This window comes from Phacochoerus africanus, chromosome 4 (genome assembly GCF_016906955.1).
Source record: "Phacochoerus africanus isolate WHEZ1 chromosome 4, ROS_Pafr_v1, whole genome shotgun sequence".
Lineage (NCBI taxonomy): Eukaryota > Metazoa > Chordata > Mammalia > Artiodactyla > Suidae > Phacochoerus > Phacochoerus africanus.
In genome coordinates this window covers 64,249,346-64,270,867 of record NC_062547.1, presented here as the reverse complement: position 1 = coordinate 64,270,867, position 21,522 = coordinate 64,249,346, and the positions used below count along the sequence as shown (strand labels likewise).

Below are 21,522 nucleotides of genomic sequence, written 5' to 3'. Positions count from 1 at the left end.
GGCATTTTATTATCATTGTTTTGAAGCTGACTATGGTAGATACAGTGGACCCAAGTTGTATAGCTGAACAAGATCCTAATGGATAGAAAATTCCCTTGAACAGTGATAACAGCCACTATGTTAACATTTGAATTATCAAGTAGAGCAATTAATGTAGTGATTTGCATAGAATGATTTTCACTAACATTAAAAACAGTGGTCACAGGTTTTTCTCTCTTATAAACTTGAAAATTCTGGTTGCCAAGAGGACATTTTTTTTTCACAAATGAGAGTTACATCTCATGGCTTGTGTTTTTGTCAAAGAAAAAAGAAAAAAAGGAAGAAAATACTCCATGAGATGCATTTTATTTTAGAAAAATTTATTCTTAAGAAATGCCTGGGAGTTCCCATCATGGCACAGTGGAAACAAGTCCAACTAGGAACCATGAGGTTGCAGGTTCAATCCCTGGCCTCACTCAGTGGGTTAAGGATCTGGCATTGCCATGAGCTGTGGTGCAGGTCACAGACGTGGCTTGGATCTGGTGTTGCTGTGGCTCTGATGTAGGTCAGCAGCTGTAGCTCTGATTAGACTTCTAGCCTGGGAACTTCCATATGCCGCAGCACAGGTGTGGCCCTAAAAGGGCAAAAAGAAAGAAAGAAAAGGAAATAAAGAAAGAAAGAAAGAGAAAAAGAAAAAGAAAAAAATAAATGCCTATAGTCCCTTGAGATAAAAGAGAATTTCTAAATATTTCACATGCAAGATAGGAAATGAAATTATGAGAGTAGAAAAAGGAAAAAATATTCAGTATTGGAGATATTACAATGTATCATACTGAGTTACATAAGTTATGTAAAGCCAAAATCAAAATAGAAACGCTAAGAAAAATAGAATAATATGTAGGTTCATTCCACTGTTTATTCAAAGCCTGGAAACATTGGGATAAAGCTAAAACTCTGCTATCGTGGGCATGTCATAAACTCTTGGCCAAGAGGACCTTTTATAGTCAACTTTTCAGCAGGCATTTTCAGGGCCCCCTTTAAGTCTTCATTTCTCAGACTGTAGATGAAGGGGTTCAGCATGGGTGTAACCCACAGTATACATCACTGAGGCTGTTGCACTTGAGTATAAGCTGTGGGTATAAGCAGAGCTAAGGTTCACTCCTAAGCCTATGCAATAAAATAAGGAGACAACTGAGAGGTGAGATGCACTGGTGGAAAATGCTTTACACTTTCCTTGAGATGAGGCTATTCCACATTATGAGGAAACAACCTTAGGGTATGAGTAAAAGATACTAGCAAGGTAACCACCAGTCAGAAACAGAGCTAGCTATAATGAAAAAAAAGTATTAAAAAAAGAAACAGAGCTACAAAATATATCACAATATTGTTGAGAGATGCATCTTGAACTGTAAAGTTGGATCATCTGATTGAGTTCACAGAAAAATGGGGGCGGGGGCGATTTATAAGACTGTGTGGAAGGACAGCCTCAACACCATTTATCTTTCTAACAAGGAATACAGGTCACTAATGATCCAGGACACCAGAACTAGCAGTCCACAGATCTGGGTGTTCATGCTGACTCTTTAGCAAAGGGGGTGAAGATGGCCACAAAGTGGTCACAGGTCATCACTGTCGGGAGTAAAATGACCAATACCACAAAGAGTGCAAATAATAACACCTGAATGATGCACTCCTCATAGGTTATTACTTTGCTCAGTGTCTGGATATTCCAGAGCATCTTTGGGATGGTGCCAGATATAAGGCAGATGTCCACAAAAGATAGTTTGGAAAGGAAGAAGTACAGGTGTGTGTGAAACATTGCAGTAAAAATAAAGAGCAGAAATCCTCTGATCCTAATACACAAAAGCAAATGACTCACATAGGTAATTTGCTATAGAGAAAGTAAATGGCTAACAAATCCACATAATATTCAGACTCATGGAAATGAAATAATTGGAAAGTAAGATAACAAGCATACCTCCTTCCACCACTTTTTTTCCCCTTCATTTCACTGAAGACACAGAGAAATGTATGTCTCATAGACTGAAAAATGTGAACTACTGTTGCAAGTATGTCTTTGCAACATGCATTGGTATGGAAACATGGTCATATATGCCCTGTCTTAAAAGTTAAAAATAAATGTCTTTATTTCATTGTATAACCCTCCACAGCTAATACTCTATTTCTCTACTCCAGTTAATTAATAAGATACTTGGACAATGGTCTGCATTTGCTGGATGTACTTTATGTCCCTCATCCTTTTTCTAATGGGGATAACCTGCCTATCACTGAATTGGCATCACTGAACATTGCCTTATATAGTTCAAGATTTGTTAAGATGATAATCAGAGAAGATGCTTCCTATACCCTGGACAATCTGTAGTCCAAAATGGCCATGTGCATGTAAGTATTTTGTGTATGTGTGTGTGCCCATTTGTGTGTTAATAATCTACATAATAAATATTAAATATTAATTAGTGAAAATGTAGAAGAATAAAATTTGAGAGTGATGGGAGAACACAGAGATTTTAAGAAATGAAATTAAAATAGTAAAGAGTTCCAAGGAAGCAAGGTTAATATGTCCAACATCAGAAAACAATTAAAAGAATGATCATGAGATTTGGCTGTTAATAAATCATTGGCAATATAAACAGGTACAGATGTCTTGGTAATAAAGGAGGAAGTGAGATTAATGAAGAAAGATAAAGAAAAATTTCCATGTATAGGAAGATCCCAGTGGTTATAAAGCTTGGGAATTCAGATCCACCATCAGGAGAATAAAATTATTCTCCAATGAATGGAGCAATTCCCCAATAAATGGAGAAAAGGAAGTAAAATCTCACAGACATGCAGGCTAGTATTTATGGAGAGGAATATTAGGCAAATTAGAAATTGAGCATATCTGCTAGATAAGAGTAGACAGATTTGAGGTAAATTGAGAAGACTCAGGGTGTGGACTGGGATGCTTGCCTGACAAAAGTTTGTGGGATGAATGAGAAATGAAACTGGGAGGTAAATGATGGAATGAGAAAACAAGGAAGATTTGAGAGCTCTGAATTTTGGCAGGCAGCAAAGCCAGGAGATAAGAAAACAGAAGAGAGGAAGGCTTGATAAAAAATTAGGATATTGGAAGTTAGGATTCAAGAAGATGTTAAGATCCAAGTGACCATCCTTGCAAAAATCTTTCCACAACACTAAAATTGTAATGCATATTTTCACTTACTTCCAAATGCTTGATCTCTTCCTTCTTTTTCTTTCTTCTTTCTTTCTTTTTTCTTTCTTTCTTTCTTTCTTTTCTTCTTTTCTGTTTCTTTCTTTTTCTTTTCTTTCTTCTTCTTTCTCTTTCTTTATTCTGTTTCTTGTCTTTCTTTCTTTCTTTCTTTCTTTTCTTCTTTCTCTTTCTTTCCTTTCTTTTCTTTCTTTTCTTTCTTTCTTTCTTTTTTCTTTCTTTTTTCTTTCTCTTCCTTCCTTCTTCTTTCTTGCCTCTTTCCTTCCTCCTTCCCTTTCCGCTTGCTTTTCCCTACTTTCTTTCTTCCATTCCTCTCCTTCCCACACTCCTCCTCTCCTTTTCACCCTTAGATGACTGTTTCTATGAACCTGTTACTATAGACACTGTTCTTCAGTGAGACCCAAAATCTCCATATGGGCCCATGACAAATTCCCCTCCCTAACCCAAGGATAGACCCTCAGAAAATCTCACCTCTTCTGCAGCATCAATTAATTGCCACTGGTAGATTATGCCTGGAATTATACAAACATGTTCCCATTTTTTCCATTTAAAATATTTCCTGGGTGAATTTTATAATATGTGATTTTTATGTTAATACATTTATGTTTTCTTGATGCTACTTTCATTTCTAGATACTGTCTCTATATTTCTGCTCTCCATTTCATTAAAACTCCTCAAAAGAGTATTCCAAATGCACTAGCTCCCCTTTCTCTCCTTTATTACATTGCAAACCTTTTCTAATAAGACCTTCACACACAAAATATCACCTAAGCAATTCTCATTTAAGTTGCCAGAGATATCAAAATCCAATGCAATGGTTGCTTGTCAATAATGCTTTCATTTCATTTTACATCTTTATTTGTTATAATTGAGCACTCAATTTATATACATATAATGGATATATATATATTTATATACATATAATGGATATATATATATACACATATAATGTATATATATATATAATTATATACATATAATGGATACATATATATATACATTCATTTTCAGATTATATTCCTATATAATTTATTAAAAATTACTTAGAAGATATCCCTGTACTACAGTGTGAGTCCTTGTTACTTTTTGTATATGGTCACATGTATATATTAATCCCAAACACCTAATTTATCAACCCCCCAGGTTTCTAATTTGGTAACCAAGTGTTTGGTTTTGAAGTCTTTGAGTCTATTTCTGTTTTATAAATTAGTTCATATGTATAATTTTTATTAAACTCCACATATAAATGAATCATATTATATTTGTGTTTTTGTCACTTACTTCACTTAATATGATAATCTCAAAGTCAATATTTGTTGCTGCAAAAGACATTATTCATCCTTTTCTATGGCTGAATAACAATCTTCTCTCTATATATATTTTTTTCCAAATTCTTTTAATGAGACCTAATAGTTTTCTGATACCACCTTTAGGATTTTCTATGTATAGTATCATATCATCCGCAAAGACTGACAATTTTACTCTCTTCTTTTCCAATTTGGTTTATTTTTCTTTATTTTTCTACTCTGATTGCCATAGCTAAGATTTCCAAAGCTATGGTGAATAAATGTGATCATAGTGGACATCTTTGTCTTGTTCCTGATCTTAGTGGAAATACTTTCAGATTTTCACTGTTGACGATGATGTTAGATGTGGGTCTGCTGTATATAGTCCTTATCATTGGAGATGGATTCCCTGAATGCACCTGATCTCTTTTTATCACTCTTTCTTAATACTTTCATTCTCTTGGTTTTGATCCTACTTTACTTGCATCTCCTTCTCAATATTTTGCTGGCTTCTTCGCTCATCATTTACATTCCTCATTGCTGCAGGACATCAATCAAATCGAAGATATCAAACTTTGATTTCAGACTATACTGCAAAGCTACATTACCAAATTAGTTAGAGAGAGAAAGAAAGAGAGCCAGAGAAAGCAAAAGAAAAGGAGAAAAAGACAGAAAACAAATGAAAGAAGAAAGAAAGAAAGAAGAAAGAGCAGAAGATAGAAAATAAAAGCAAGAGAAAAAACAAAAAAAGAAATAAGAAAGAAAGAAAAGAAGAAAAAAAAGAACGCAGGGAAGAAGGGCCAGAAAAGAAAGGGAGAAGGAGGCAGAAAAAAAAGCAAAAAAAGAGAGGAGAAGAAGAGACTTATAGAATGTGAATAACTGACGCCCCAATACCACACTTATATGGTCAGTAATCTTGAAAAGGAGGCAAGAAATAAAATGATGGAGAGACTGCCTCTTCAATAGATGTTTGGGAGAACACTAGACCGATAGATCTGAAATAATCTAACTGGACTACTTTCATAACATAAACAAAAATAATTTCAAAATGGATTAAAGTCCTAAATGTAGGACCTAGAACTATTGAGAGAAGAAGTAGAATTATTAGAAGAAAATGTAGGCAGTTCAGCCCTTGAATATTGTTATTGGCAATGTAGTACTTCTGGGTCTGTGTCTTCAGTGAAGGAAAAAAAATAAAAATAAACAAATGAGGCTACATCAAACGTAAAAGTTTCTGCATAGCAATGGAAACCACTGAGAAAACAAAAAGGCAGCCTACTGAATGGATGGAGATATTTGCAAACAATATATTTGATAGAGGGTTAATATCCAATATGTACCAAAAACCCATACTATTCAAATTAAAAAGCCAAATGATCTGTTTTAAAAATGGGCAGATAACCTAAATAGACACTTTTCAAAAAAGAAGAAAAAATTCAGTTTTCCAGCAGAAACATGAAAAGATACTCAAAACCACTAATCACCCAGGAAATGCAAACTAAATCACAATGAGATACTATCTAAAACCAATCAGAACAGCTATCATCACAAAGACAACAGATAACAAATGCTAGTGAGAACACAGAGAAAAGAAAATATTTGTAGATTTTGGCTGACACTTTACCTAGTTTCTTCCACTCTGGAAAACAGCATGGCAGTCCTCAAAACCTAAAAATAGAACTACTATATGATCCTGCAATTTCACTTCTGGGTATTTACTTGAAGAAAATGAAACATTAATTTGAAAGGGTATATTCACCTCAGTGTCTGCTGAGCATTATTTAAATAGCTAAGCTATGGAAGATACCTAAATGTTCATAGATAGATAAATGGATAAAGATGTGGTATATATTTATAATGGAATATTACTCAGCCATATAAAATACGAAATCTTGCCACTTACCAAATGTAGGTGAATCTAGGGATATCATGCTAAGAGTCAGAAAGACAAAAACCATGTGCTGTCACTCATATGTGAAATCTAAGAATCCAAACACACACAAAATAAAATGGAAACAATCATAGACACAAGAAACACATGTAAGGTTCCTAGAGGGGAGTGGTATGAGAGCAAAATAGGAGAAGGGGATTAAAAGGTAAAGTTCTCTAGTTATATATAAGCCACAGGGATGTAATATGCTGCATAAGGAATATGGTCAATAACAATGTAATAACTCCTTGGGGACTGGTGATTACTAGATTACCATGATCATCATTTTGCAATGTGTCCAAATAAATCTCTATGCAGTATATGTGAAAGTAACATAATATTATATGTCAACCATATTTCAATTTAAAAGTCACTATGTGTTGTATGCAGTATCATCCTCAATAATTTTAATTTTGGATTCAATGTGGATTTCACAGGGCTGTTTTTTTGAAGCATGCTTTAGTAGAGATGGATGTCTTCTTATGGTGTGTGATACAGTAATGGCAGTAAGGAGGGGAGAAGTAAGGTAATCCAGGAGTAAGTTATTGATTAGATAGGTGGTACAACAATTGAGGTAATAATGTAAACCTGTGAACACCATAATAGGCCCATTCTTTCAGTGAAAAAATTTCATTCTTTAGCATTCCCTGCTTGGGCTGAAAATAGTCTCAAAATAGTCACCATGGAGTTCCTGCTGCAGCACAGTTTGTTAAGACTCCAATTTTAGGTTAAGAATCTTCTATAGGAGTTCCCGTCGTGGCGCAGTGGTTAACGAATCCGACTAGGAACCATGAGGTTGCGGGTTCGGTCCCTCCCCTTGCTCAGTGGGTTAACGATCCGGCGTTGCCGTGAGCTGTGGTGTAGGTTGCAGACACGGCTCGGATCATGCGTTGCTGTGGCTGCTGGCGTAGGCTGATGGCTACAGCTCCGATTAGACCCCTAGCCTGGGAACCTCCATATGCCGCGGGAGCGGCCCAAGAAATAGCAAAAAAAAGACAAAAATTAAAATTAAAAAAAAAAGAATCTTCTATAGAGGTTTGGGTTAGATTTCTGGATCAGTATCAGAACTCAGATTTAATTCCTCACCTGGGAACTTCCATATGTCATGGGTGCAGTCATTAAAAAACAAACAAACAAACAATAAAACCTAAATCTTTCCCTGTTCTTATTTTCTGACAATGCTTTAATAATGTTGATTATTACTTTAAAATCAGTTTCTTCTTCATTAATAAAGATGAATATTTCCTCTGTACTGAGAATACTGAAGACTGCTCACCAGACTTTTTTTGACCCTGCAAAGCTGTAGATATCAGCAGAGTCCTGCCTGTACAACTAGTCATCCACCTTTCACCATATTTCTCTCACTGCATGCCTGGAACTTTCTGTAGTTTGTACCTTCATGAGTATGAATAGATGTCAATGGAAATGGTTTTCTTGTAATTTGGGCATGTCCCAGATCCCTGATGACAATTCCAAGTCCAGGTGTTTGGGACTCACAAGGTCCTGAAAAAAGAGTCATCATGTCTTTGATATTTAAAGAAATTCCATATGCAATGTTGAGGAAATACCCATGGGAGGACAGTGGAGGTGAGATCCATGGAGAAAAGCACATCATGACTAAGGTGCTTGGGGAGGTCATGCACATATCTCACATCCAAGATGCTCCCATGGATAGAAAACTAGCAGAAAATAATTTTGTTTCTATTTTGGCTCCCTAACACATGGGAACCAAGTTGCTCAGAGACTAGAGTAACAATGGAATAATTTAATGAGCATCTACAAAACTTCAACCACAGAAACCACAGAAATGGTTATCCTCTATTCTACAGCTCCACTATTCCAGGAAGAAAGGAGTTCAATGCTGCCATTTCAGAGAACTCATTCTTGGTGACACTTCCCTGCCCTTCCTTGGAGCTGAACTGTGAACTTCCATCATCCAAGGAAGAAAACACCCAGGGAACTAGAGGCTCAGGGATAATATTACAGTACTGCTGCAGGAAACAGGTATGAAGGCAGGAAGAATTCTCAGAGTATTAACTTTAACGGCATAGGTGGAGATGATGTGATGGTGAGATTCTGTTTACTAAAGCATTCTACACTCTCCCTCTCTGCTTCCTTCCTCTCTGTCTTCTGAAACCCAATTCTGAGAAGCTGTCATCTTCCTAATGGAACCTGACCTCTCAGACCCCGACCTCTCTCCAGAGTTTCTTATCCAATATCCATACATCATAGTCATTCTTCAGGAGTCATACACGTGCCTCTATTGTCCTCTATAAAAGCTGTTCTTTATTCCTGTAATTATCAAATCTTATTCATTCATTCATTCATTCAGACAAGCAATGTTCACTGGGATTTCACATAGTTATCACTTACAAGTTCATTCATACATCTTCTGATATTAGTTACTTAATGATTCTGTATCTCTCTTTCAATTTTTGTAAAATGGGGATAAGACCACTTCACAGCATTAATATGGTTAAAGGAGATAATGTATTTTATTTTTAACTGATTCTAACAGCTAATGAGCAGTTATACATTTTAATCATTATTAGTGCATTACTATATGCACATATTCATTATTTTTTAATTTTTATTATGATTGATTTTCAATATTCTGTCAATTTCTATTATACAGAAAAATCACCCAGTCATATATATATATCATATATATATATATATATATATATATATATATATCACACATATATAGATTATTTTACTCACATTATCCTCCCATCATGTTCCATTACAAGTGATTAGATATATAGTTCCCTATTCTATACAGCAGGATCTCATTGCACGTCCACTCCAAATGCAAGAGTTTTCATCTACTAACCCCAGATTCCCAATCCATCCACTCGCTCCATTTCCGCCCTGGAAAACAGAGTGCATCCTACATGTCTATGACCTTTTCTGTTTTGTAGAAAGATCATCTGTGCCATATTTTAGACTCTACATATAAGTTATATCATATGGCTATGTCTTTCTCTTTCTGACATACTTCAAACTCAGAGATTTGAAATGAATCTTAGCTGTCCATCCATGTTCGTCCAAATGGCAGGACAGGAGGGGGGCGGGGGAGGGCGGTGTGGGTGCTCCCCCCCCCTCACGACCTTTTTTGTTCCCCCCACCACCCCCCCCCCCCGTCCTCCCCCGTTTTTTGGTTTTTTTTGTTTCGTCTCGTTTTCCTATTGCTATCACTCCTTAACTAATCGCTATCTATTTCTTCCTATATATATCTCTATACTAACGGCGATCCATACCCCGATCAATCTTATCAGACCCTACCCACCTTTTGGGTAGTGGTGGGTGGTGGTTATTTCACGGAGTGAGGTCTGGGGGGGTGTGGTGTTTTGAGGGGTGAGCGGGTGAGTTACGGAGAAGAGAACGAGGCGGAGATTCCCCCGTCGCGTTTTCTTACTTGTGCCAGCGTCACGACGACGCAGACACAGAAGAGGTTTTGTTGGGTGGGGGTATGGGGGGAGTGGGGGTTGATGGGGACGTGAGGGAGCCTCCCCGGCTGAGATAATGTACCTCTACAAGAAGAATAGTTTTAAACAAAGATTGAAATCTGAAGCTACTGTATTCTATTGCAAACATGTACAATATCTTCCTTATCCATTCATCCGTCAATGGGAGTTTAGGTTGTTTCCATGTTTTGGCTATTGTGAATAATGCTGAAATGAACATACAGGTACATGTATCTTTTTCAATGAAAGCTTTGTCTGTACATATGCTCAGGAGCGGGATTGCTGGGTCATGTGATAGTTGCATATTTAGTTTTCTGAGGTATTTCCATACTGTTTTCCATAGTGGTTTTACCAATTTACATTGCCACCAATGTAAGGAGGTTTCCCTATCTCCATACACTCTCCAGCATTTGGTATTTGTTGACTTGTTAAGGATGGCCACTCTAACTGGTATGAGGTGGTATCTCATTGCAGTTTTGATTTGCATTTCTCCAATATTTAGAGCTTTTGAGCATTTTTTTCATTGCCTGCTGGCCATCTGTATGTCTTCTTTGGTAAAATGTCTATTTACATCTTCTGCCAATTTTTCAATTGGCTTGGTTGTTTTTTTGTTGTTGGGTTGTATGTGTTTCTTGTATATTTTGTAGATTAAACATTTGTTGGTTGAGTCATTTACAAAATTTTTCTCCCATTATTTTTGTTGTCTTTTCATTTTTTAATGGTTTCTTTTGCTGTGCAGAGGCTTTTGAGTTTAATTATGTCCCATTGGTTTATTTGTATCTTCATTGCCTTTATTCAAGAAGGTGGGTCAAACAAGATTTTGCTGTGGTTTATGTCAAAGAGTGTTCTGACTGTTTTCCTCTAGGAGTTTTATAGTGTCTGGCCTTACATTTATGCCTTTAATCAATTTTGAGTTTATTGTGTATGGCATTAGACAATATTTTAATTTAATTCTCTTACATGCAGTTGTACAATTTCCCAGCACCATTTATTGAAGAGATTATCTTTCCTCCACTGTATGTTTTTGCCTCCTTTGTCATAGATTAATTGACCATAGGTGTTTGAGTTTATTGCTGATCTTTCTATCCTGTTCCATTGATCTATATTTCTGTTTTTGCACCAGTACCATACCATCTTCATGACTATAGCTTTGTAGTAGAGTCTGAAGTCAAGAAGCCTGATTCCTCCAGTCCTTGTTTGTTTGTTTGCTTGTTTGTTTCAATACTGCTTTGACTGTTCAAGGTCTTTTGTGTTTCCATGCAAAGAGCTGGTTCTTTGAAAAGGTAAACAGAATAGACAAGCCTCTGGCTAGACTCACCAAGAAGAGGAAAGAAAAAAGCCAAAATAAACAAAATAAGAAATGAAAAATTAGAAGTCACAACAAATACTACAAAAATGCAAAAAAAAAACATGAGAATACTATGAACAATTATATGCTAACAAATTCGACAACCTAGAAGAAATGGACAACTTTCTAGAATCCTACAGCCTGCCAAAACTGAATCAAGAAGTAGATCAACTGAAAATCACTAGAAATGATATTGAATATATCATAAAAACACTCCCTACGAATAAAAGTCCAGGACCAGATGGCTTCACAGGAGAATTCCACCAAACATACAAAGAGGAACTTATACCCATCCTCCTTAAACTTTTTCAAAAGGCTGAGTAAGAAGGAACACTCCCAAAGACACTATGACTCCACCATCATCCTAATTCCAAAACCAGACAAAGATACTATGAAAAAAGAAAACTATTAGCCAATATCTTTGATGAATATAGATGCAAAAATTCTCAACAAAATTTTAGCCAACCGAATCCAACAACGTTATCAAAAAGATCGTACACAACAACCAGGTAGGATTCATCCAGGCTGAACCACAAGGATGGTTCAACATACGCAAATCAATCAACATCATACACCACATTAACAAAAGAAAAGTCAAAAACCACATGATCATCTCAATAGATTCAGAAAAAGCGTTTGACAAAGTCCAACATCCCTTCATGATTTTAAAAAACATGATTTTTTAGTGTTTGGGTGTGTGGACAATTAATGCCCTATGACCAGTGTATGGCCATCTGGAACCCCCTATACTACACAGTCATCATGTCCCCCAGGTATGTGGAAAGCTGGCTGTGTGGTCTCAGTGCATCAGTGTCATGGGATTCCTGTTGAGACCTTGACTGTTTTGAGACTGCCTTCTGCATGAACATGGATATCCCACACTTTTTTTGTGATCTTCCTAATGTCCCAAAACTTGCCTGTTCCAATACCCTCATCATTAACATAGCGGTATATTTTGTAGTTGTTGTCCTAGGTGTTTTTTCTTACTCTGGGATCCTCTTTTCTTATTTTCAGATTTCCTCCTTCATCCTGAGAACTTCATCATCCAAGGGCAAGTTCTAAGCCTTTTCCACCTGTGGATCTCATCTCTCAGTTGTTTCCTTGTTCTATGACACAAGTCTTGGGGTCTATACCTCCGTTTGGCAGTGACTTTATCCTCTAGGACAAGTCTGGTGGCCTCAGTGATATACACCATGGTGACCTCCATGCTGAACCCCTTCATCTACACTCTGAGGAAACAGGACATGAAGGGGGCCTGGGACGACTCCTCAGCAGAGTAGCATCTCTCAGTGATGGGGATGTTGCAGGGTTCTCATATGTAGAAAGCCTCAAATAATTGGTAGGTATTTCTCATGAATTTTGCTTGTCTCCAAATATTGGTTTATTCTCTCCTACTCCTGGAATCATTATGTCTTATTGTTTCTTGATTTTGATCATATTTAAAGACACTGTATTACTTTTCTAGGGCTGCCATGGCAAAGTACCACAAACAAGTAACAGACCTTTCTTGTCTCACAGTTCTAGAAACTAGAATTTGGAAATCAAGGGGTCATAAAGATTGGTACCTCCTGAGGGATGTGAGGAAAAATTTGTTGCATATCTAGCTGCTTTTCATTAGTGGGCCATCTTTGCCATTCCTTAGCAAATAGATGCATCACCCTGATTTCTGAATTTATCTGCATTTTGTGTCACAGCTGTGTGTGCCTGTGTATGTTGAAGTCTAAATTTCCCTATTTTATAAGAGTGACAGTCACATTAAGGGAATAATCTACTCTACTATAAACATCATCTTAAATTGACTAATTATATCCATAATAAAACTATTTCCAAATAAGGGCAAATTCTAAATATCTGGTTGTTAGGACTTCAGAACATGAATTTTAAGGAAGCAAAATTCAACCCATAAAATAAGCAGCTACATCAAGACTAGCTTCAAATGTGAAGTATGAAAAATAACACACTTTGACCATTTTTTCTGTGTTTTTTTAATTAAATCAAGTTTTATTGAAATATAGCCAGACTCAGGTATGTAAATATTTTCTACAGTTACTTTAATTTTACAATGGTAGATTTGAGTAGTTTCAGAAAAAGACTTAAATATTTATTATCTGGCCCTTCAATGTAAAAGTTTGCTTCTTCCTGAATCAAACTATTGCTTTCACTTCAGTTCAGTAGCTAGATGTGTAAGCATCTCAGTACACCATCAAAATCCCCTAATGATAACATGAAATTCTCCACAAAACTACCTTATTGCTGTTAATGTATTTTAGAAGTTGGATTATTTATTTAATTATTTATTTATTTATTTATTTATTTATATATTATATTTTTAAAATTTCTTTTCCATTGCTGTACAGTATAAAATTGACAGAACACTGTAAATCAGAAGTTGGATTTTTAAATGAAATATTAAGCAAACATAAGTGAACGTTTTCCTAGTAATATAAATAATAATTTTATTAATCTACATATCTTCTCTGCCTTGAAAAGAATTCTTACATAGAAGGAAAATGGAATAAATCCTTGAAAAAATAAATTAGTCTAAGCAAATAATGAATAAATAAATGGAATTAATAAGGTCCTGAACCTAGAAAATCTCTTAGGTATTGTATACATAAACTGTAGTAATGCTATTACGTGAAAGTTTTGTTTCAAGTTTATGAACTTGCCCTCATGTACATGTTAAGGAAAAGGTTATTTATCCGCTCCAAGTGGACTTGTGTGTAATGGGAAAGACTTGCTAAATGGTCAAATTTTTGTATTACATATTCAGTTATGCAAATGATCCTACTATCTCTACAAGAAAGACTGCTTTTGAAATTCATTCAATTTGGGGGCAATACTCAATATTAAAGTCATTTCTTTATTCTAAATCTACAATATCTGTGATAGATTTAGTTCTTTTGAAGGCATGATACTGGCTGGTAATATTCTTTTTTGTGTAGTGTCTTTGTCTGATTTGAGTACCAGGTTGATGTCAGCCTCATGGGATGAATTTGGGAGTGTTCCATCCTCTTGAGTTTCTTGGACCAGTATGACAAGGATAGGTATGAGTTCTCCTTTAAATACTTGTTAGAATTGCCATGGAAAGCTGTCCAGTCCTGGAATTTTGTTTGCTAGGAATTTTTTATATATATAAATTCAATATCACTTATAGTGATTGGTCTGTTCAAATTCTTTCTTTCTTCTTGGTTTAGTCTTGGCAGTTTGTAAGTTTCTAGAGTTGTGTCCATTTCTTCTGGTACTCCAAACCATTCATAGTATTCTTTTATGATTTCTATCACTGTTTTATCAATTGTTATTTCTCCTCTTTCACTTATTACTTTCTTGATTTGGATCCTCTATCTTTTATTATGAGACCTGATAAAATTTTATCGATTTTATTTATCCTTTCAAAAGCAACAACACTTTGTTTCATTGATCTTTTCTTTTTTATCAATAGTTCCTCTCTGATGTTTGTAATTGCCTTTCTTCAGATAACTCAGGGCTTTGTTCTTCTTTCTAATCCTCTTTAGAAATAGGGTATATTGCTTATTTGAGGTTGTTTTTGGGGGGTTTTGTTTTTTGTTTTGGTTTCTGAGGAAGGCCTATATTGTTACAAACTCCTCTCTTAGAACTGCTTTTGCTGTATCCCATAGATTTTGGAGTTGTTTGTGTTTCCATTTTCATTTCCCAAAAGTATTTTATGATTTCCCTGTTAATTTCATCATTTACCCACTGACTTTTTTGTCCACAGAATGTTGTTTACTCTCCACGTGTTTGTTCTCTTCCTACTTTCCTTTCTGAAGTTCTCTAGTGTCATAATATTGTGGTCTAGAATAATGCTTAATATAATCTCTATCCTCTTAAATGTGTTGTGGGAGATCATCCCATATGCACTTGAAAAGAATGTATATTCTGCTGGTTTTGGAAGGTAATGATGTGTAGATATCAACTTAGTCCAACTGGTCTATTCTATCAGTTGGTACCTCTGTTGCCTTATTGATTTTCTGTCTGGATGATCTGTCAATTGAGGTATGTAGGTATTAAATTCCCTACTATTATTGTATTATCATTAATTTCACCCTTCATTAGTCTGCTAGTATTTGCTTTATATATTTAGGTGATCCTCAAAGTAGTGCATATGTATTAATGAGTATAAAATAGTATCATCTTCTTGTAGTGATCCTTTTATCATTATAAAAGGCCCTTATTTGTCTTTTGTTGTAGCCTTTGTTTTAAAGTCTATTTTGTCTTTATGGAAAATTTTGTCTTTATGACAAATTTTGTTTTTATGACAAATTTATTATCTCTTTATTTTGTCTTTTATGAGTACAGCACCTCTGCTTTCTTGTTGTTTACACTTGTATTAACTGTTTTTTTTCCATCCCTACACTTTCGGTCTGTTTGTGTTTTTAGCCCTAAAGGGTCTTTGCAGGTAGCATATTAAATTTTTAATCCAATCAGCCACCTAGTTTCTTTTGATTGGAATAATTAGACCATTAATATGTAAGCAAATATTAATAGGTATGTCCTTATTGCAAATCGATACATTATTTTTCAGTTGTTTTTGTAGATCTTCTCTGTTCATTTCTTCTTTGTGTTTATCCTGTTGTGGCTTAATTATTTTCTTTAGTGTTGTTGGGGTCCTTCCTTTTTTTATTTTTGTGTATCTATTGTATATTTTTGATTCTTAGTTACCATAGAGTTCATAGTTTTAAAGCATAATTAAATCTACTTGAATAAGCTAATAGTCATTTAGGTTCAAACACATTCCAAAAGACCTACATTTTATACTCCCTTCCCCCACATTTTTTGTTTTTACTGTCACATTTTATATCTTCATGCTTATATCTTTACAGTTTATTGAAGTTATAGTTGTTATTTACAATTTTTAAAATCTATGCACTGGTTTATTTAAGGGATCTTTAATCCTTAGTATATATGTTTGCCTTTCATAGTGGGATTTTCCCTATTCTATAGATTGTTACTAACTTTCCATATAGAGAAGATCTTGAAAATTTTCTTTTATGGTATATTTAGTATTACTGTGTTCTTTAAGTTTTTATATCTGATTTTATTCTAAATGACGGTTTTACTGGGTAGAATATCCTAGGTTGCAGGCTTTTCCTTTTCAACACTTTGAATATGTCATGTCACTCCATTCTGGCCTGCAAAATATCTGTAGAGATATCAGATGATAACCTTATGAAGATTCCTTTGTATATGAGTCTCTTTTTTCTCTTAATGCTTTTAGAATTCTTTATTTATCCTTATGTTTTGCCATTTTAATTATGATATATCTTGGTCTGGGTTTACTTGTGTTCTTCTTGGTTGGGACCCTCTGAGCTTCCTATACTTGGATATCTATTTGCTTCTTTAGGTTTGGGATGTTTTTTACTATAATTTCTTCAAATACTTTTTTGATCTACTTCTCTCCCTCTAACTCTGGAATGACTATAATGCAAATATTGGCACATTTGATATTATCCTAAGTATCTCATGTGTTGCACTGATTTTTTTAATTTGTCTTTTTATTCCTTATTTTGTATTATTTAGTCTGCTAGTTATTTCTTCTACCATGCTTTTATTTCATTTATTTATTTATTTTTGTCTTTTTTGTTGTTGTTGCTATTTCTTGGGCAGCTCCGGAGGCATATGGAGGTTCCCAGGCTAGGGGTTGAATCGGAGCTCTAGCCGCCGGCCTACGCCAGAGCCACAGCAACGCGGGATCTGAGCCGTGTCTGCAACCTACACCACAGCTCACGGCAGCGCCGGATCATTAACCCACTGAGCAAGGGCAGGGACCGAACCCGCAACCTCATGGTTCCTAGTCGGATTCGTTAACCACTGTGCCACGACGGGAACTCCCATGCTTTTATTTCAGATATTAAATTGACTATTGTTGATTGGGTCTTCTTTATATTTTCTAGTTCTTTATTGAAATGATCTCTGTTCAGATAGATTTTCTGCCCTAATTCAGTTAGAATTTTTATTACCAATGTTTTGAATTCTTTGGGTGTTTCATTATTTTCTCAAATGGTTTCTGTTGATATTTCAATTAAAAGTACTTCCTCTGCCTTTTCATTTTAGTTAAATTTCTCTGTCTCTATGAATTTAGGTGAAACAGTTATGTATTTTATCCTGAAGGAATGTTCTTATGTGTCAGTATATGTAGAATGCATGTGTCTACTGCCTTTTATGGGAGGGCTAGATTTGGTTTGGATGACAGTCATATATTTTCATAGGGGAAGCTATCATTTTTGTGGTAGGTGTAGCTGATGATGGAGGAGCTAAAACCTGCAAGGGATGTGATGTGGGACTTCCTCCCTGCTCAGTGGTCATCACCACTCTGTCTGCTCCCAATTTGCTGGAATGGAATCCCTGAGAGTCAGACTAGAGGTGGTTTTTTTTCCTTTAAGAGTGCTTGTTCTACTTCCACCACTTGGGTCTGTGTCCACAAAAAAAAAAAAAAAAAAAAAAAAAAAAGGAAGTGCTGACACAATAGGGGTACATGCACCTACAAAAGGCCAATGTTCTTCCTTTGGAGTCATCCACAGCTGCCCTCAGATGCAGAACACATTCACTACTTTTCCCCTGACACGGCCATGTCAGACTTGTGCAGAGCTGTGACATGGAGTGTGTGGGGTCAGAACATACATTAGGCTTGGGGTGGAGTGCACAGTGAGGTGGTCATGGGAATTCCATAGCTGATGTCTTATAATAATAACTTGCAATTGAGTGTAATTTGTAAAATATTATCCCTTTGATATTTACAACTAATATAATATTTTAAATCAACTATACTTCAAATTAAAAACTTTAAACAAACAAAAATAAAAATATGTTGAAAATAACATGTCACAGTGATTCTTTGGTAGTGGCAGAAAGAAAGATTTTGTGTTTATTGTTTTGTGTTTTTCATGTTTTAAAAATTGTATTGCTATGTTTACTTTTTGCAATCAGAAATAGCAATATATGTTATAAATTAAATAAAACTGACAAAAGATATAGCAAAATAAACTCAAACAAAAAATGAATAATTGTCTGATTACATTTATATTCATGGTTGCTGTAACACATTACCATAGTAGGGATTTAAAAAAAAATACTGTGTTCTTATACTTGGAGTTCAGAAGTCCAATAGTCTCAGTGAACTAAAATCAACAATTCTACTTGGTTGGGTAGCCCCTGGGCGCTTCATAGGAAAACCTGTTTCTTTTCATTTTCCAGTTCCTAGTGGCCACAAGAATGTCTTGACTCAGGGGCTTTCCCCAGCTTGAAAAACAGTAATGTAACATTTTCAAATATCTCTCTTATTTCACCTATTCTGTCTTCCTCTTCTACACTCATTCATTGTGACTGCATTAGTCCCATCCAGATAATTACGATCAATTTTTGTATCCTAAGATCAACCTAATTAGTCAGAGTCCAATATTAATTGAAGAAAATATCTGACCATAAACAAACTACAAAGTCATATTTATGCATAAACCTTTCCACCTCTACCTTATGAAAATCTTTTCATGCTTTCAGTCCTTACACATACGATTCTTCTTCTGTCGAGTTTTTCTTACTCATGGAGGAAAAAATAGTACCTCTGTGATCCCGAAAGTATGTTCACCATTTACCATATGGTCCATCAATCCCACTCCTGCTCATAAACCCGAACAAACTACAATTCAAAAGGATAAATGCACCACTATGTTCATTGCAGCACTATTCACAATAGTCAAGACATGGAAACTACCTAAATATCAATTTACAGAGAATGGATTAAGAAAATGTGGTACATAGCCATAATGGAATACTACTCAGTCACAAAAAGAACAGAATAATTGTGCTTGCAGCAACATGGATGCAACTAGAGATTCTCATACTAAGTGAAGTGAGTCAGAAAGAGAAAGACAAAGACCATATGATATCACTTATATGTGGAATATAAAATATGTCACAAATGATCCTATCTAGAAAACAGAAACAGGTCATGGACATGGAGAGCAGACTTGTGGTTACCAGGGAGGAGGTGGAAAGGAGTACAGGGAGTTTGGGGTTGGTAGATGCAAACTCTTACATTTATAATGGATAAGCCAGAGTTCCCATTGTAGGTCAGTGGAAATGAATCTGACTAGAATCCATGAGGAGGCAGGTTCTTTCCCTGTCCTCACTCAGTGGGTTAAGGATCTCGTGTTGCCATGAGCTGTGGTGTAGGTCACAGATGCTGCTCAGATCTGGTTTGGCTGTGGTGTAGGACAGCAGATACAGCTCTGATTTGACCCCTGGCCTGGGACCATCCATATGCTGTGGGCTCAGCCCTAAAAAAATAAAAAAAAAATCTTACAATGGATAAGCAATGGTGTCCTTTGTACACCACAGGAAACCATGTTCAATCTCTTAGGTTAAATGATGGGAGAGAGTATAAATATATATATATATACATATATATATATATATATATATACATACATATATATATATATGTATTACTGGGTCACCATGCTGTACAGCAAAAATTGAAGTAACAATGTAAATAAGCTATATTTAATCAAAAAATTAAAAAGTAAATTTTTAAAAAATATTTGAAATTAATAGTTTACCATTCTTTTGTACAGTCTGAATTCTCTTTACATTCACTAAACTTTCTATTAACTTTCACTTTGCGTACCATTGAGTGGATTGATAGCAATTCATTGTTTAACAACGAATACTAAGCTTAATCATTAAAAAAAGACATGGTCTTATAGATTACCTGCCTTTTCCCCTTTAGGTTGAAATTGATGTGCTTTCTACATTTCTTTTTTTTTTGCAATCTTGATTATTTTCTTATATTTAAAAATAATTATTGGAATATAATTCACTTATAATATTATATTAGTTTTAGGTGTACAATAAGTAAAAAGTAACGGATCAATATCTATATCTATATCTATATTTATCTATCCTATAAAGGTTATTACAAACTACTGAGCAGACCTCCCTGAGCTATACAGTAGGTTCCACATTTTTACATTCTAGACAGAAACAGAAATTTACAACTCTCCTTAGAGTTGTTTGGAGCAGAAAGAGAGTAAATGAGAATTTCTCTAATGTCTATTAGAAGGTAGAGTACAAATACTCCTCAGTATCCAAATTTGTTTGATTCCTGTATTTTTTAATGCAAGCCAAGAACAATTTGATTTCAGAAAACAAAGTATACATATAAGTATTTTATTGTCATCCAATGAATTAGTAATCAAATCAGTGGAGAATAGATGGGAGTACACATGTTTATTTTTTTAAGTTTCAGGCTTTAATATCACTTTTGGGGACTTGATTTCCATATGCACATCACCAGGGGATATATACTTAAAGAAGTATGCATCCTGCAGTGTTCATTTATCTGGAAGATTAGTATTAACAATTATTAAACATCAGGTAAAGGGGGGTAGTGATCAGCTTTGCTGTGTTAACAGGAAACTCCCAAAATCACAGTGGCTCAAAATAACAAAAGTTTGGAGTTCCCCTTGTGGTGCAGTGGTTAACGAATCCAACTAGGAACCATGAGGTTGTGGGTTCAATCTCTGACCTTGTTCAGTGGGTTAAGGATCTGGCATTGCCATGAGCTGTGGTGTAGGTCACAGACTGGGCTTGGACACCGCATTGCTGTGGCTCTGGCATAGGCCTGCAGCTACAGCTCCGATTAGACCCCTAGCCTGGGAACCTCCATATCCGTGGGAGCGGCCCCAGAAAATGCAAAGACAAAATAAATAAATTAAATAAAAATAAAATAACAAAAATTTATTTTTATCGCATTAAACATAAGCTGCAAAGTGTCTATGGCTCTGTCCCAACTGAGTTAGGCTACATGCATGTCTCCATTCCAGAAACTATGCCGATGGATCAGTTCCATTCTCACAATAGAGGAGAACAGTTATAGAAAGGGTGGACTGTCACATGCCTCTTACAGCTTCTCCTAATGACATCAAATATTTTGTGAGTTATATCCTACATATTTGCAATAAGGAATATAAGAAGGGTTGGTGGAAAATATGGCTCACCAACAAAGAGCAGCTTTACACATATTCTGAGCAGATTATAGAAACATTAAAATAACTTGAAAAAGTTTGACTTATTCCTGAGGATATATGCAGCCAGCATGAGGGGGACATAATTTATGTTCTTGTGTAGAACAAAGCACAGGATGGTGGCCTCTCAAGCATTCTGCTTCCTGAAGGGGGGCCTGGGAGGAAACCAAGATCACAACTCACTATCTCCCAAGGTCAAAGTAACCCTGAACTCATTTCCTATTTCGAGATACTCTC

General features: G+C 35.5%; 2 pseudogenes; one reads left to right on the top strand and one right to left on the bottom strand.

Moving 5' to 3' along the window:
* Positions 1-1,024: 1,024 nt before the first annotated feature.
* Positions 1,025-11,034, bottom strand: LOC125124627 (putative olfactory receptor 7A2; annotated as a pseudogene).
* A 916-nt stretch (positions 11,035-11,950) lies between these two features.
* LOC125124626 (olfactory receptor 7C2-like) lies at positions 11,951-12,522 on the top strand (annotated as a pseudogene).
* Positions 12,523-21,522: the final 9,000 nt, after the last annotated feature.